The sequence below is a fragment of the Pipra filicauda genome, unplaced genomic scaffold (assembly GCF_003945595.2).
Source record: "Pipra filicauda isolate LSUMZ 115617 unplaced genomic scaffold, ASM394559v2 scaffold74_size2892960_pilon, whole genome shotgun sequence".
Lineage (NCBI taxonomy): Eukaryota > Metazoa > Chordata > Aves > Passeriformes > Pipridae > Pipra > Pipra filicauda.
Window position 1 is genome coordinate 212407 of NW_024104920.1, and position 15884 is coordinate 228290.

Consider the following 15884-nt stretch of genomic DNA (forward strand, 5'->3'; position numbering starts at 1 on the left):
AAAAATAATAAATTACAGCTAAAATATTAAAATCTTAAATAGAACTGTTGCAAAAAATAACACTATATGTGTGGTGAGACACTGGAACAGGTTGCCCAGAGAAGCCACAAATGCACCGTGCCTGGAAGTGTTCAAGGGCAGGTTGGATGGGGCCCTAAGCAACCTGGTCTAGTGAAAGGTGTCCCTGCCCATGTCAGAAGAGTTTGAACTAGATGGTCTTTAAGGTCCCTTCCAGCCCAAACCATTCTGTGATTCTATGATAACACAGCCATTTCAATACAGGAGAGGTCTTTGCCCCGGGCTGGTTCTCAGGGTGACCCTCTGCCTCTTGGAAACAGTAATAGGTACCAATGCCACAAAGATAGTGTCACTGCTAAACTTCCTTATGAGTTCCTGAGGTGGAAGCTTGTATAATAATAAAAATAAGATTCATCTTTATTTTATTCCATAGTCCAGCTAAGGGCATGTTTTGTGAAATGGCAGAAAATAGTATGAGATTTTCATTTTAACTAGTTTTTCATTAAAGTATTTTTGTCTGGTTTTATGTGCACAATAAGGTTTCCTTCCTTGCTCTGTAGCTGTGTAGTCATTCCTTCTTGTGTTATTAAAACTGAGAAGGAATGCCTGTAGCTGAAAAGAGACTTATTAGTGTGTTAGGTCTTGCTCTCAGGAATAGATCTTGATTTATATGTTACAGTTTGAGAATGATATTAACTCAAATTTCCTTCATAGAGTGAGAAGGTACATGTAAATTATAGAAAAATAACTGTAATCTAACAAAATAAACCTATTTTGTTTTATCTGTGCTCTCTCTGAAGTAGAAATAGTGGTAATATTATTAAATTATCCCAAACCCATGGATTAGTATAAACTATTACCTGACTGCAGCATTTTGGAGAGAATTATTAAAGAATCATTTGGTGTTATTCTACACTGAGTTCATCTAGCTGCATGCCCACGTTGCTCATTTCAATACAGTGCCATAGTTTATTTAGTAACAACCTTACAGACCCATTTTGCAGTCTAAAGTTTAAGACCTTCCCACAGATAAAACAAAATGCATCAGTTACTCTCAGTAACTGATGCCTAAGTTAAATATTTGAGGGTAGGTGAGTAGAGGGTGGATAGCAAGAAGCTGTGTATCACATTTTCCAGTGCTTTTGCATTTGAAGTTTTTATTTGATTATCTTATTGTGGGGTGGAGTCAAATGAATGTGTTTCCAATTTTGCAGTGAATCTCAAATGGCTTTTGTAAGTTTCTTGGCACTGAGAAGTGTGTTTGTGGTTTTGAACCCAAGATGCACAAGGACAGCTAGAGCACAATCATTCCTCCCTCTCCACACATTACCCCCCCGGCTCTGACTGGGGAATATTATGAGTTAGCCAAAAGATGCACATGGAAAAAAGGGTTTTTTTTAAATAAATGTGAGAAGAGACACACCAATACAGTGTTTATTCCTATAGGCTATTTTCAGGCTTAGTTATATACTTGCATTCCCGTATTTTAGTCCCTGAATCTAATCCAATTTTCCGAAGAAGTTAGTGTTCTCATCAACTGTAGCCATGGCAAAGAATCACGATGCTGATTTACACAGTTAAATTTGCACCTGCAAATTTATTGGAACACTGTAACTGTAGAAAATGATGAGTTCATCAAATGTCTTTATGATTAGGCCCACATGAATAAGTGATTTTAAAAAAATTTTGTCATCCATTTTTTGTAGTTGGGTCAGATCAGAGTTATTGTCCTGCTTAACTTCTTTTCCCTTCCCCAAAATTTTGCTTAGTTCAATTAAAATTAAAAAAAAAAATTCTGTAAAAGAGGAGACAAAGACTGAAGTATAGGAAACTGCTTGAGGATGCAATGATGTTGTTATTCTCCTCTTGTTCAGTAGCTCAGTGCCTAAGAACCTTTCCCTGAATGTCAAGAGACTGGTTCAAAACCTTCTCAGAACTGGTAAATTTTAAGCAGGAACTTCTTTTAGGTATGTTTTCTAACTAGGCTCTAAGTACTTGGAACACGAACTCAGTCTCTTCTCACGGGATTGCAGCTGTACTTAGTACTTGGGACTGCTAAAGTTTTTCATGTAGAGGATGACTCCACAGGCTCTCAGTTAGAGCACGTGCTTGGGGCTTGCCCTAGACAGTATTTATTCTGCTGAATATAATAAAAGCATCACTGGAAAAATGACTATGCAAATAAATGGTCTTCTCCAACGGCAGTTCCTTCCTTGGGATGTGGGACTTGTGGTGTCCAAGCTTTTCTGGCAAAGAAGAGAATACATTCTGCATCATTTGCATCCCATTGTAAAAGGGAGAATGAAACCGCATCCTTTCCTCATCCTGATTTTCCCATCTCTTCCTCTTCTCTCATCAGGTATTATTTGTGGCATACTTTATGTTGACTTGCAAAAATAAGAATAAGTGGAGACTGTGAAGGTGAAGTTACACTTTCAATTATGTTACAATTCATTAGCAGAATTGTAAAGACCCTCTGCTCTGATACTCTGTGCTGCTCTTTTCTCAATTTGACTAACAGATCGCCCTTTTTGCCAAAACACACCCTGCAGCCAATTGTCACACCAGTGTATATCTGGTAGCTATCTTAGTGCACCCTTGGAAAGATGAGCAGTGCATATAGCAGTATTTTGGCATGAATATTAGTTGTTTAGATTTTCACATGTACTGTTTTAAGGAATGTGTAAAGTCTCCTACCCACACCTTGAAACAGTTAAGAAATGGCATAAGGCCAGGTAAGAAGTCTAAGTGAAATATCGTATGAGGGGAAAGAATTTGGAGCACAGAGGTATCACTGTGTAACAAGTCTACCATATAACGGTGGAAAATAGTCAGAAGGAATGTGAGATGAGAGGAAGAACCATCCATTTAGTTCAAAGAGTAAACTGAATGTATAATATCCAGATTCAACTTTACATTTATAGTAAGGCAACAGCACACAGCAATCCCTCCTCCAGTTCTTGTAGTTGACAATTCAGTCTGGCACAGTCACCTAAAACTGTAGGAAACATGACAAAGCTGGGGACTCCGTGGCTGTGAAGAGCAAGCTGCCATGCAAAGAGGATGCTGTGTGGTCCCTTCATCTGAGGAATCACATGAGACAGGCTGAAGCCTTCAAAGTTGCATGCTTGCTCTAACAGGGATTTTCAAGAGTAAAAAAAAAAAAAAGCCTGGCTACGTCAGATATACATTTTAAGTGGCTAAGCAGCAACTAAGAGAATTCCTAGATGAATTTGCACCATGTTGACAAGCTTTGTGTGACGTGCACAGCTACTTCAAATGCAGGCAATCATTCCTTCTTCAGGAACAAAACTCTTTGATGTGGCCCTGATCTGAGAAAGCCATTAAGCCCATCTTTAAATATGTGCATAACAATCTAAAACAAAGAGGCTTTTCGAATGAATCTGGGTCACCTGTGGAGATACATCTAACAGAAATTATTAAACACAGCCTAGAAACCAGTGTTTGTAAAAATAGAAAGCCGAGCTGGGCTCCCAGGGGCCTCAGGCTTCAAAATGGCTGAGTCGCTTGGTGCTGGATGAGCCCGCTCAAGGGCACGTACCGTTACACTTAAATCTGCTCCGCACAAGTAATTCTGCATTGGTTTTTTGGGAGGGGGCAGGAAGGGAGGAATGTGTTTTTTCTTGAAATGTTAGTTTTGCAAAAGGTTTAATCTGCGCAGACACTAAGGCATAGGAGAGTAAAGCAGGTCTCACTGTGAGAAATGCATGGGCATGGAAGGGACAAATCCAAGGCTCCTGGGCTGAATCTGGCCAGTGTGAGCAGTTCATCTGCTGCCCTGGAGCCAGCTCTATGTTCTTGCTTCTATAGACACGTTGAGCAGCAGGCAATAGGGCATATGAACCCCTCCAGCTGCTCACAGCCTGCCCCTGCACCGTCCATTGAAAGCCACTGGGTATATCCACATGGCTCCAGCTGCATCCTGGAGGAGCACGTATGTGTGGAATCACCATAGCAGGGCCGGGGAGGGCACCTCTCAACCTTTGCTTGCCAGGGCAGAGGGTAGCAATGTTGTAATTGGCCACAGGGCCAGTTACAGCCCTGAAAGGAAGGCAGGGCGTTGCCATGTTGGGTAAAATAAGCATGGCTGGTGACTGCCTTCTTGCAAGGTCACTTTCCTTGTGAGGGAACCAAACCCAATCATTCCGGGCTCACCCCACAAGCTATTTGTTTCAGTTAGGTATTTTCTCCTTGAATAAGCAGGACAAAAGGGATGTGATATGCTGAATCATTTAGGGAAAAAATCACGCTGTCAAGTGGATTATCATCAGCTAAGCAAGGCCCTGGAGGCCAAAACCTCAGCCTCTAAATTATACATGCTGAATGCCTGTGCTTTTACTATATTGTTGAGGCAAAGCCTGCACTGTGGTTTCAGGGACATTAAACATGAAAGAAAAGTTATATCACAGCTGATACTTACCCAGTGATTCCACCTTAATCTTGGGAATAGCAGGTGTCCTAGGCACACCGAGTCCCTAGCAGGGAGGGAGGGAGGGGATTTGTAATCATCGGCAGAGATGCCTGTGGGGTCACTCAGCTGCTAAAACATTAAAGCATATAAAGGCAGGATGTGGGAACTGCAAACCTCCTAGAAGATTGTACACCCTGCACATGAGAAGAAACAGATGCATTCTCAGGAGGTGGGTGTCACTCTTGCTTGTGCTACTCACTTCTCTGACATTTCCTCTGTTTAGTGTCTACCTTTTTCTCCTGATTTCACTTTCAAAGCTACCTGTGCACATTAGCAGATGGTTGACTTTCTGGCTATATTTTCTTTCCAGGAGGTGCTCAGAGTCAAAGTTTAAGTGAAAACACCTCTGCCTTTGGCTTAACACCTGACATTGTCTGGGTTCCTTCAGGTTTGAATATGACACTTGCAAAATTGCACAGATAATTTTCTTATCGGAAATTGCCCCCTGCGATTGCATTTAAATCACAGGGATTAAATCCCAAGTCAGCTATTCTCCATATATTATTCTAACCCAAAATTTTAGATACTAAATTAACAGTTTCTTCCCCAGATGTTATAGGACTGGGGATGTGAGATTCTGATGTGTATCTCTGGAGAAAACTGTAGCTTTCCCCTTCTCACTAGGTGCAGCTGCTCTTATAGGATCTTCTGTGCTGACTGCACTGATTTTCCTGGGCTTTTTCAACAATGAGTCCCTTTTGCTTCTCTCACTGAAATGCTACTTTTGTTACCATTTCTGTGGCAATCAGTCTGCAATGGTAGTCCCCATTTCACTGTGCATTAACATGGCCTTTGAATAGACCATTTTGTTACATGCCTTTCAGATCTCACCTGAGGAAATTTGTGGAAAATAACCTGTGAAGCATAGGAAATGGAGTAGGGCCTTGATCCTGCATTTCCTTCATTGCAACTAGGTCACATGGTGCTTTGCAGAGATGCACTGGGAAGCACAAAGCCCCAGTCAGTCTTGATCACCATTTTCCTGGACTGCAGGTAGCAGCATAGCGGGAAAAGCTGCACCCAAGCATTTCCACATTCTCTTTTTGTCTGTGAACTTGGGCAAACCCAACTGGTATAGCTATTTCAAGCAGTCTTATATCTTACACCCAAGACAGTCAAAAGGGATGGTTCCTGCACTCTGTCCCTTAGGACAAGCCTGTAAGCACATAGGCTTGTGATACTGAGCCTGTACTCTCTTAGAGGGAGGCCAGTGTAGGGCTGTGTGTGCATGCACAAGACTTTGACATGCATGAGCTTCACCCCTCTAGTAACTGTCATTAGGACTTTTACAGCAACTCCAGTCTGCTCCAGGACTGTGGTAACAAGCTGCCCCTTTACTCTGAACAGTAGTATGATTGAGTCCCCATTTAAAAACTGTATTGATTTTGATAGGAGTTTTGATAGAGTATGGGCATTGAAGGAGTGCCAGATTTGGCTGTTAATCTTCAGGATTGCTTCTTTCTGCTTGACTGAGCATATGCCTCATGTTTGCTGTCCCCAGTGTGAAGGATTTAGGAACTGTCAATATCTCTGTTGATATATGAAGCACTAAACACAGTAGGAGCAAGATGCACATTTGGGTCACTCCTGCTGAGACATGGCATTTGTACTGGGATCATTTAACAAGTCCCCACCTTCTACTGTCCCCCTGCAAGAGCCTATTGTCCCAGAAACACAGGCTGTGAAATCTTTTGGGTGCCTGCTCACTCCTCTGTCGCTGGTGCCACAGCTCCACACTCAAACACAAGCTGAGGTGCAGGGTGGTTTCCATTAATAAATGACACCATTTTGTCTCCTGCCTTTGCTGTGTGGAGTGATCCTCCTGTCACTCTAGCCGTCCCTGGGCTGGCACTGCTCTTGGAGGTGCCCTGCAGAGCAGTGGCTGCCTGAGCCCACAGTGGGTAGTCAGCAGCAGAGTGGGGCCTGAACTTCAAAGGCGCCAAGGACCCACTGATACCATCAGTCCTTCTGGAGCGCTCCCCACTCGTGAAAGGTAACTCCTGCATATTGAGGGTTCTTTGGAAACTGTTTCATGTGTCTGTCTTTGTAAATTTACCATAGGTGCCCTAATTCTGTAAGAATTAATGGCTTCTGCTAGATGCCTGTAAAGACTGCAGTGTTGTGGCTGAACTAACAGGTTCATCAAACATATATGGGAAATAAGACTGGTACAGGGAGTGTTTCTTTTTATTTATTTATTTATTTATTAGGTCATGCCTGGCATTTTTGTCACAGCCTTAGCTGACAAAGCATTTTCTGGTCACATTGCCTCAAGACAGCACGGAAGATTAATGTTTGGAATATGCTAAGCTCTTGAAAAAATGTAAAGATAAAATCAGAAAAGTAATTCAACATGTTCAAAGCTCTTAACCACGAGTGATGACATTCTAATCTTTGGGGAAATGCAGGACAAGTGATGCCAGCCTTTCGGAGCAGTGTGTCACAGTCCAGAAGGTGCAGAACCAACCCTGAATTTGGAAAAGGACTTCTGTGCTTGCATGGCATTCTCCAAAAAGCAGAAAATCCATCAGTGCATCAAAGTTCTTTTAGCTAAACCTGTGGGTGTCAGCTGGGTGTGGAATAGACACCTAGCTGTTCCTCAGAAGTTTGAGTGTGACCTTGGGACACAGGCATTCCATTCCCACATCTGTAAAAACGGGCAGGAGAGCAATCTTTCTCAGTTGCGGGCTGCTTTCTTTGTGGGCTCTGATGGAGCCTGGAAGCAGGACCCACAGACAGGAGCAGAGAAAGTCACTGCATTTGTACGAATGCTAATTGTGCTGGACTCAGGTTTAGGTGTTCTACTCTCATTTGTGTGCAAACACACAGGAAAACAACGTGTGCAAATGTGGTTCATCTGGTAGGGTGGGAGCGGGCACAGCGAGGTCACAGACCTGGCGCAGTGGCTTTGGCTCTCCCTGCTCAGAACACCACGAGGCCATGGACAGAGAGCCTGCACAGACAGCACCGGGGTCAGTAACACAGGGCTGTCTGAACCTGTCTGCTTCTCTTTCTTTTAAATTGGAGCATGCCATGGAGGAGAAACAGTGTTGCAATAATTATCTTCCGAGTCAGGAGGCCTGTAAGAGCAGAGCAGTTTCTGATGTCCTTGCTGTAGCTGATGGGAACTTGGCTAGAGCATAAGCCCGTAGGAGGATTTGGCCCAGGATCTGTGCTGTTTAGAGCTGAGGCAGGAGAGCCAAACGAGGCCAGGAGAGCAGGGGTGGAAGGGTCCTTGCCCACAGGAATGATGTCCTGTAGAGATGCAGCCCTTCTAGGAACTGCTAGCTCTACACAGGGTTGGTGGAAAGGTGACAGGTTTTGCTTCATTTCGGACAAACTGAGCTTTATTTACACTACAGAGAAAGAGAAGTGTCTCTCACTGACTTCACTCTAGCACCAAAGCTGAAGAAGGACGAGAAGGGCCACGGCTTGGCACAGGTTGATTCCAGCCATTGGCAGAGAGGAGTCAGATGCAAATGGACTGCTGTTGGTGTTGTTCTCTTATGAAGTTCCACAGCAAAGCCCTTAGCTGTCATCTAGGCATGCATAAATAGACTGGTTTATTTATACATCACCACTTACTCATGATTTTGTCTGACGTGCTTGAAATGATGATTCTTTTGAAACAAATGCACAAGTTAAAAAAAAAAAACACACACAAGAAAACAAACAAGCAAAAAAAAAAAAAAAAAAAAAAAAAAAAAAAAAAGCAAGCCAGAAAGCCCCCAGCCAAGAAAAAGAATGCTTCAACTCTAAAGCTGAGCAAGATGATCCCAAAAATTGGAAAATATCCTAAAATTCAAATTAAAGAAAAAAAAAGAAATATGTTCTTTTGGATTCTGAGCCTTTACAGCACAGTAAAACCATATGCCTTAAGTCTCTGGCCCTAATGCTTGCAGGTCTTGCTTGCTTGTTTGTTTTAAAAAAACTGAAATGGTTATGTGTAAGTTGACTCCATCTGCTGGGCTCTGGGCATGGTATTAAGTATCGTGAGACTAAGTTTTGCCCATTCGCAGTTTTATCTGAAGTTGAGCTCGTCAGCTAACAAGGGTGAAGTTTGCATTAGCTGTGGGGTTAGGACCATAAAACTGTGACAAACTCAAGGAAAGAGAGTAACCTGACAATATTTCAAGTATGCCCACTGGATCAGGAATACTATATACCATCAATCGCAAGAGAATACTTCATTTTCAAAGCTACCCCTGTGGTTTCATAAGCTTTTGCCTCTGCCAGAAATGCAAGAAGTAATAAAAGAAGACATGGTTCTAAATGCTGTAATGGATCTGAGGGAGCACAAATGGGGCAAATGGTTACAGCACCGAACTCCCTGCTATGGAAATGGACATATCTGAATAGAAATTTCCCTTCAAAATTTAACAATGAGGTTACAACTCCTGAGACTGCATAGTGCTGACCAGTACTACTTTTCTAGCACAATTCTCTGTAGTAACTTCAATAAAAATATCAAACTGTTAGTAGCACCTTTCTTTCAGAGGCTCTCTGAAAAGACCCATGTGTGTCAGGACAACTTTGTACTTAAGCTCTCCTTCCCAAGGAGAACAGAGCATCCTATAAGGAAAATTGCTAAGAAGTCTGTTAAGGCTTCTAGTGTGCCAGCCATTAACCCGGAAATTCTTAATAAAAAGAGAGTAGCCTGATGTAAAACCTTCAAGTGAGTGTTTTTAAATTATTCAAAATATTTTATTACAAATCCAGCTGTGGCAATTCAAGATTTCAACAAAAAAATTCAAAGGACCAAAAATGTTCTGGCTGGCCTTACATGATTACTTCAAAAATCTTAATGACTAAAAAAACCGTGGTTCCTTGTAAAATTGCCAGATAAATTAGAAAAACCTAAACCACTTCCACAGCATGTTTCAATTGTTGCAGCAGACATTAAAACTATGAAAAAATATCACAGAGAAGTTATCTTTCACATGTTGCAACATCCAAAATCTAAAATGTTTCTTTTTGTTCTTTTTATGTATTGCTTCTATATCTCTAATTGTTACATTCTGACGGTTTGTGTGCTTAATCACTGCTCATTAACACCATTTTTCTATGCAGCACTGCTAAAAATGTTTGTTTGCAGTTGCCCTTGCACTCTGAACCGAGCCATTTCCCATGCATAGCTTCCCATGGAGGGAGGCAGAGCGTTAATACCCTGTTCAGGTAATTTGGAGAACAGTGACACACTGGCATAATTAAATAATGTCATCAGTCTCTGAAGTGCACTCCCTACGGTGAGGCACCGCATGAGAAACCTCCTAATACGACACCTACGGCTTTCTTACGCAAAACTGACTTTCCTGTAATGTATTCCATTAGGAGAGCTGGGGTTTAATGGAGAAATCATTATTTTATTTTATTGGTATTTCATGAGTAACATGATATGAAGCTTCTGCCCACTGGATCCTGTTATACTTCCATCCAGCCCAATTAAAGAGCTGTCTCTGCTATGTCTTGGCCACAGATGTGCGAGATCACCATGGTCCTGCCTCCTCAGTGTGATGAGTTTAGGTGGTCTCTGACTACAATGCAGGTTTTGTATTGCAGAATTCCTTCTGAGCTCTCTTCTAAAGCCTCTACAGTTTTCAACAGCCATTTTGAAGTGTCGGCATCCAAAGCATGGCACACTGTTCAAGTAACAGTGTCCTCAAATACTAAACTGTATGTCTCTGATATGTCTGTCACACAGCTGTGACCCTCAGCATTTCTCCCATCACATCATTCTCACCACAGCAACGTGGGATCTCAGTTCTGAGGAAAATGGCTGGGAGAGGGGCTCTGAAGTATTGCTGCTACTCCAGCATGAGGTAATGGGCAGTATGTACCACACAGGTTGTGACAGCAGGGCAAGGCTTCAGCTCTGGTATCCATGCTTCAGATAAACATTCTCATAGCAAATCTGGACATATTTGTAGTGCTGCTGTCTCAGAAAATCAGAAGAAAAGCACAGAAAGCTGGGACAAAGGACCATTGCAGCAGGGTGACATACATGGCCTGGCTTAGCAGCTTCTCTGACCTGTCATTCCTTGCCAAGGTTTTTTGCTCCTTTCCAGGTCCCCTGTTCCTGTTCCTGCTCTGTTACACAAGAGCTTTTAGTTTCCTCGCAGTCAGGTTTGCTTTTTTTTACCCATTCCTCGCTCTGACTCCTTCCCTCTCCTGTACTAATTTATCTATTTAATGCTGTTCTCATGATTATGGTATTTGGGCACCAAGCAACTCGAATAAACTGTCTGTTCCATTGGCTCAAACTGTTCTAATTTGTGTCAGTTGCCTGGTAACAGCTGTTGTAACTGAAGTTGCAAAATTTTCAGTGAAAAAAGAATCCCGTGCTCCCAAACAGCCTGAACTTGAATAAAACTGCAAACAACAGAGCTGGAATTTTCCACGCTTTGGGGCTCTCCTATGCTGATCTCTCGCACTCAGCTTGAAAAGGTTCAAACAAAACCAAGCTCAGCCTCCTTAAAGTCTCGTGGGTGAGAATGCAGAAAGCCCCACTTGTGTCTCTGCTCCTTACCTCCTGTCCTTGCTGCACTCACATGAATGAAATCATTACCTGAGCCCTGCAGCTGGCTGGAGGCTGCCAGAGAAGCTCGCTCTTGGCTGGAGGGTGTTCCTGACTTTTGAAATGGCAGCAGAGGGTCTGTCTCTGTTTGTCTCTGCCAGTGGTTTCTACCCTGCAGGATTCAGTTTTGAAGCTGAAAGATGTTCCTAATTACAGGCACTGCCGAGGCAGCCTGCGAGCTGGGAGCCTGCGTGATTTCAGCCGAGCTGAGGAGACAGCAGAGGGTGTTGGCAGACAGGCACATACCCCAGTTCCTACCTAGGATGAAACCTCTGTGGCTGTGTGCTCTGTGGATCTGGACGGTGCAGGTGGCACTGCCTCAAATCTGATTTGCCTGTGTGCCAGAACCTGTCTCATACTTTGCCTTCATGGATTGGGAAAACAAACTGAGGGGCAGAATGATAAGAAGATAATTTTGCTGCTGGAAGGAGCAGCTTTGATTCCAAACCCAGGTGCAGAGGAGCTGAGTGGCAGCGGGGCATTGCAAAGACGTCTGCAGCTCTTGGGGTCACCACGACCTTCTCTGCCAGCTCCTACCAGGGCCTGCTCACAGGCAGTGCTGGGAGGCCTTCCCTGGGAGCTACTGCAAAACATCATCAAAACACCTCCCCAAATTATCCTAGATTCTACAGCACCTTGTAAAAGCCCTAATCCTTCTGCTGGGCAGGGAGATGTTCAGCCACTTGCTAAAAGCACCCACACCTTGCAGAAACAGACTTTCATGTGGCCATTAACTTCGGGACCAAAATTGTAACTGCTGCAGGAAACTGTGGAAACAGATGAAAAACTAACTGTTAACATTATAGTGAAAAATCACGTGTAGGAATCACAAAAAAAAGGAGTGAAAGATTTCATGGGCTAGTTACAGTAAAAAATAAGAATTTCCACACTTTGTTGTATTAATTGAAAAGAATGTAAAACACCAATAACATTATTTCATAGTATTAATAATGATTATTCGTGTTCAAAGTTATTTAATGATGAATCTGAATACAAACAAAATTAGTATGACCAGATCATAATCTACTTTTAAAAATACAAATGAGCTGTTGAAACAGCAAGCAAAAGAAATCAGCATGTGTTTGTTTGTTTGCTTTTCTCCTTGTGGAATTAGTGGGTGTATTTCATTCTCAAAGCCTAGCAGAGGGCAAAAAAGCATTTTGCCATCCATTTAATATGAGTTCTGGAGGGGTGAGAAGCTGTTCTTAATGCCAGTATGAAAACTTCCCCTCTGTGTCTGTAAATATGTGCACAGAGGATAGTGTGCGTAGGTTTAAACTGCAGAGTTTTTCAGGGTAATGTTCTCATCACAGGAGAAATCACTGAGATTTTGAAGCCACAAATAAACCCAAATTTAGCTGCTTTGGGGAAGTGGCAGACATGCACTTGTGCTTCTCAAACTTTGGCCAGGGTAGCTGGCTTTGAGGTTTCTGAAAACCAGGCTCCTCCTCTGTGAGATTAAAGAAGAGAAACCAAGGAGCATGATGTTAATGGATAACGCTAAACAATATTTGCTTAAATTGGCATGTCCTTTAATTACTGCTTAAATATAATGAAACTAAATCATGCATAAGATTGTACTTTTGATCCTTATTGATCTCTGCAATGTGTCTAAACATGTTGGGACAAAATAATTACAGCCGTAATAAATAATAGTAATATTATTTATTACTAGCAGTGTATCTTACTTTAAATATCGATATTATGGCCTCCAGCATTAGCTTTGCAGTGACTAGAATCATAAAGGTTACCTTTTGTGTTTTTTAGACAGATCCAACACTTGGTAAATACTTAATGTGGTCTAAATAGACACAATCTTGGTTTATTTTCTGAAAAACCCCTTTGGCTTTGACTACAGCTAACAAGAACATTACTTGCACTTTACCCCCCAATTTCAGATTCCTCTTTCTCATCCAATTAAATGGTAGCAAATGTAAAATCTTGTTTACCTCAAATGTAACATTTAACAAAACTGACATTAATTTTGCGCTCTGGAATATTGTTGTTCTGTTTTCTTTTTTTTTAACCTTTCTTTGCAAGTGTCTGGTTTTGGTCCAGTGCCTCCTCTGTTGTGCACAGTGTCCGAGCCGGCTGCCTTTAGCCTTGCAGAAGCTGATTTTGTCCCTGGCAGACACATGATGAGTCAGTAGTGTGGAAACCTTTGAAAATAAAATTTTGGAAGAGTCTATGAAAAGCACAGTTCCCATTTGAAGTCAGTGACTTCAATAGGAAACGATTTTCTTCCCTAGCACAGTAAAGATCAGTTTGTTACTGGAACAAGGGGGAAAGCTGTCAGTAGAAATATTTGTGCCTTGGATCTATTTATTTACAGCTGTGGGATTATGTAGCTGATGCTTTAGGTACTTGCTAGTCCTAAGGGTGCAGAAGCTCAAGAAAACTCTGAATGTGCAGCTATAGATAGATGTCAGACTGTGGGATGGTGCCCAAGAGGTTAGAAAAATGAACTGTTTATTTAGATACCAAAAAGTTCTCAGGTACCTTCCAGACATGGCTGAGGTTCCTCTTCTTTTGTCCATCCCTGTGCTTACCTGTTTTTCTGAAGCCAACCCCACCAGCTAATCAGGAGAAATATAGTACTGCAGTGCAGCCATCCATGAAGGACTCATTTGTTCTGTCCAGCTCAGATCCTCTAAAACAGCATTCTTCCTGGCATGGCCAGGAGTCTGTGTTGCAGATTTAAATCAGGCCCTGTACATTGCACACCACCGTGAAACCCCTGGTGATGGGACATTACACAGTGTCCTTTCACTCCTCATATCTTCCATAAAACAGGGGAATGCCTATTCAGGGATGAGGCTGATTTGGGTGGCCTCTTCAGCCTTGTGTGTACTAGCTGCCAGATCCCGCTGAAAGGCTTGGGAGAGGGGAGATGGGCTTGAGGTGGTTTTAACCAAGGAAAGGGTGAATGTAAACTGTTGAGCTGAGGAGGGAGTTAGTCCTGCCTGCTGGCTCTGTGCTCCCGGGGCGCAGCCAGAGCCGGGGTCCCAGCAGGCACTAGCGGTGGGGAGAAGCCGCAGCAGTGTCAGGCAGAGGAAAGTCAGGGCACAGCGCCAGGCACTCTGAGAGGAGCTGGAAAATCTTTTCCTGTTTGCCACACAGCCAAGTTTAGGCAGCCTGAGTTTGTTGCTGTAGCTGGTGGAAAGCTGAGAAACCCCTTAGGAGGAAGAGTGTGATAAAATGACGGAGGGCTTTTATACAAAGGTTGGCAAGTTGTGACCAGAAGGCATTTATTAATGAGAGGGAAGTTGAATTCTCATCTGTTTCACCTGTGAATCCCCACTGAAGTCAATGTGGGAAGGCCTGAATGGCAGGAATATCTGAAAACCACTTGCAGTTTAATTATTGTCAAAAAGCTCTAAGAAGAATTTGAGTGGCTGAGGAGTTATGCAGTCTGAATATATATCCCCACATAAAATCCCATTAGATGCAGATGAAACTACAAGAAGGTGATAGCTGGACTACAGAATAAAATCCTATTCAAAGACTGATGTAATGTATTTTTCCACTGCAGGGCAGGAGTGAAACTTCAAGTTATTATGTAAAGAGAGAAGGAAACTTCGGCCCTCAGGGCTGCAGTAGGAAAGATAGTTTAAAAAAGACCATTAAAGAAAAATCCCTCTTGAAGACTTTGATGTCTATTGATGCAAGGTGCTATTTGTTCTCTTACTGAAGACAGATCTGAAAGACTCTGCAATTACTAATAAATCACTTGCAATATTGAGCAATTACCAACAATGCAATCATAAAACAGTGCAATAACTAAATAATTATATGCTTGTTAGGAAAATATATTATAGGGTATCTTGGAAAGAAAGGGGAAGGAGGTGAGAATACAAAAGACAGGATATTGGATACTACACAAATAGCAACATTACACTTGCAGCCAGAATACTGAGTAGTTGTAGACGCTCAGGGCCAAATCCTAGCCCTAGAGAAAATAAGGGCAAGTTTTAACTATTGATAGGATTGTTTTTCATAGGAAGATTAATCTGTCATTCAAAATACTGAACATGATGGCTGGAAAAGCTTTCTTCTGCCTACTGGCCATGCTCTATCCAAAACCAGTCTGGGAGTACCAACTGTCTCAGTAGTACTTGCTTTATTACTCATCCTACTGATAATAGGCTGCTGCCTCCACCGGGGCCCCAGCTGAGGGTGAGGAGCTCAGAGGAGAGAACTGAACTGTAGTCTGAAAGGCATGTCCGTGCTGGTTACCAAGGCCCAGCTGGAGTCAGAGGAAGCGGATTCCCACACTTCAGAGGCAGCTCAAATCCCTGCAGACGGGTTGAGGCCACTCTTTCCATACCTAGTAATGAAAGGATTGGGAATGCTTGGGTTGTAGATGTGCTGCACTGGGGTAAAACAATAGGAGGGATGGGGTGAAAAATGGTGTATGGGAAGCTCAGGTTTAATCAGGAGAAACTGATTATGATGGTAGAGAGTGACAACATTTCTGTTGTTTAGATTTCCTTTTCAGTGAATTTGTGATTATTCCAGAAACAGCTGGAGAAAACATCTGGATAGACGAATTGCTTCTTGGAAGGAAAGGTGTGTATCACTTACCATAAGTCTGGCTTATATGCCATTGGCTTGGCTCACTAATGTTCAGCTGTTGCCTTAGGTGTGAAAGCTGGAGTACAATGGAGAATAACTAAGATTTTGAAATGCTGTTGGGAAATATTGCAGAGCGCTGTAGAAGCAGAAAGCACACTGTGTACTACATACACTAAAGAAAAAAATATCTGTTGTTGAGGAGATCAAGAAATCATAGCTGGAGGA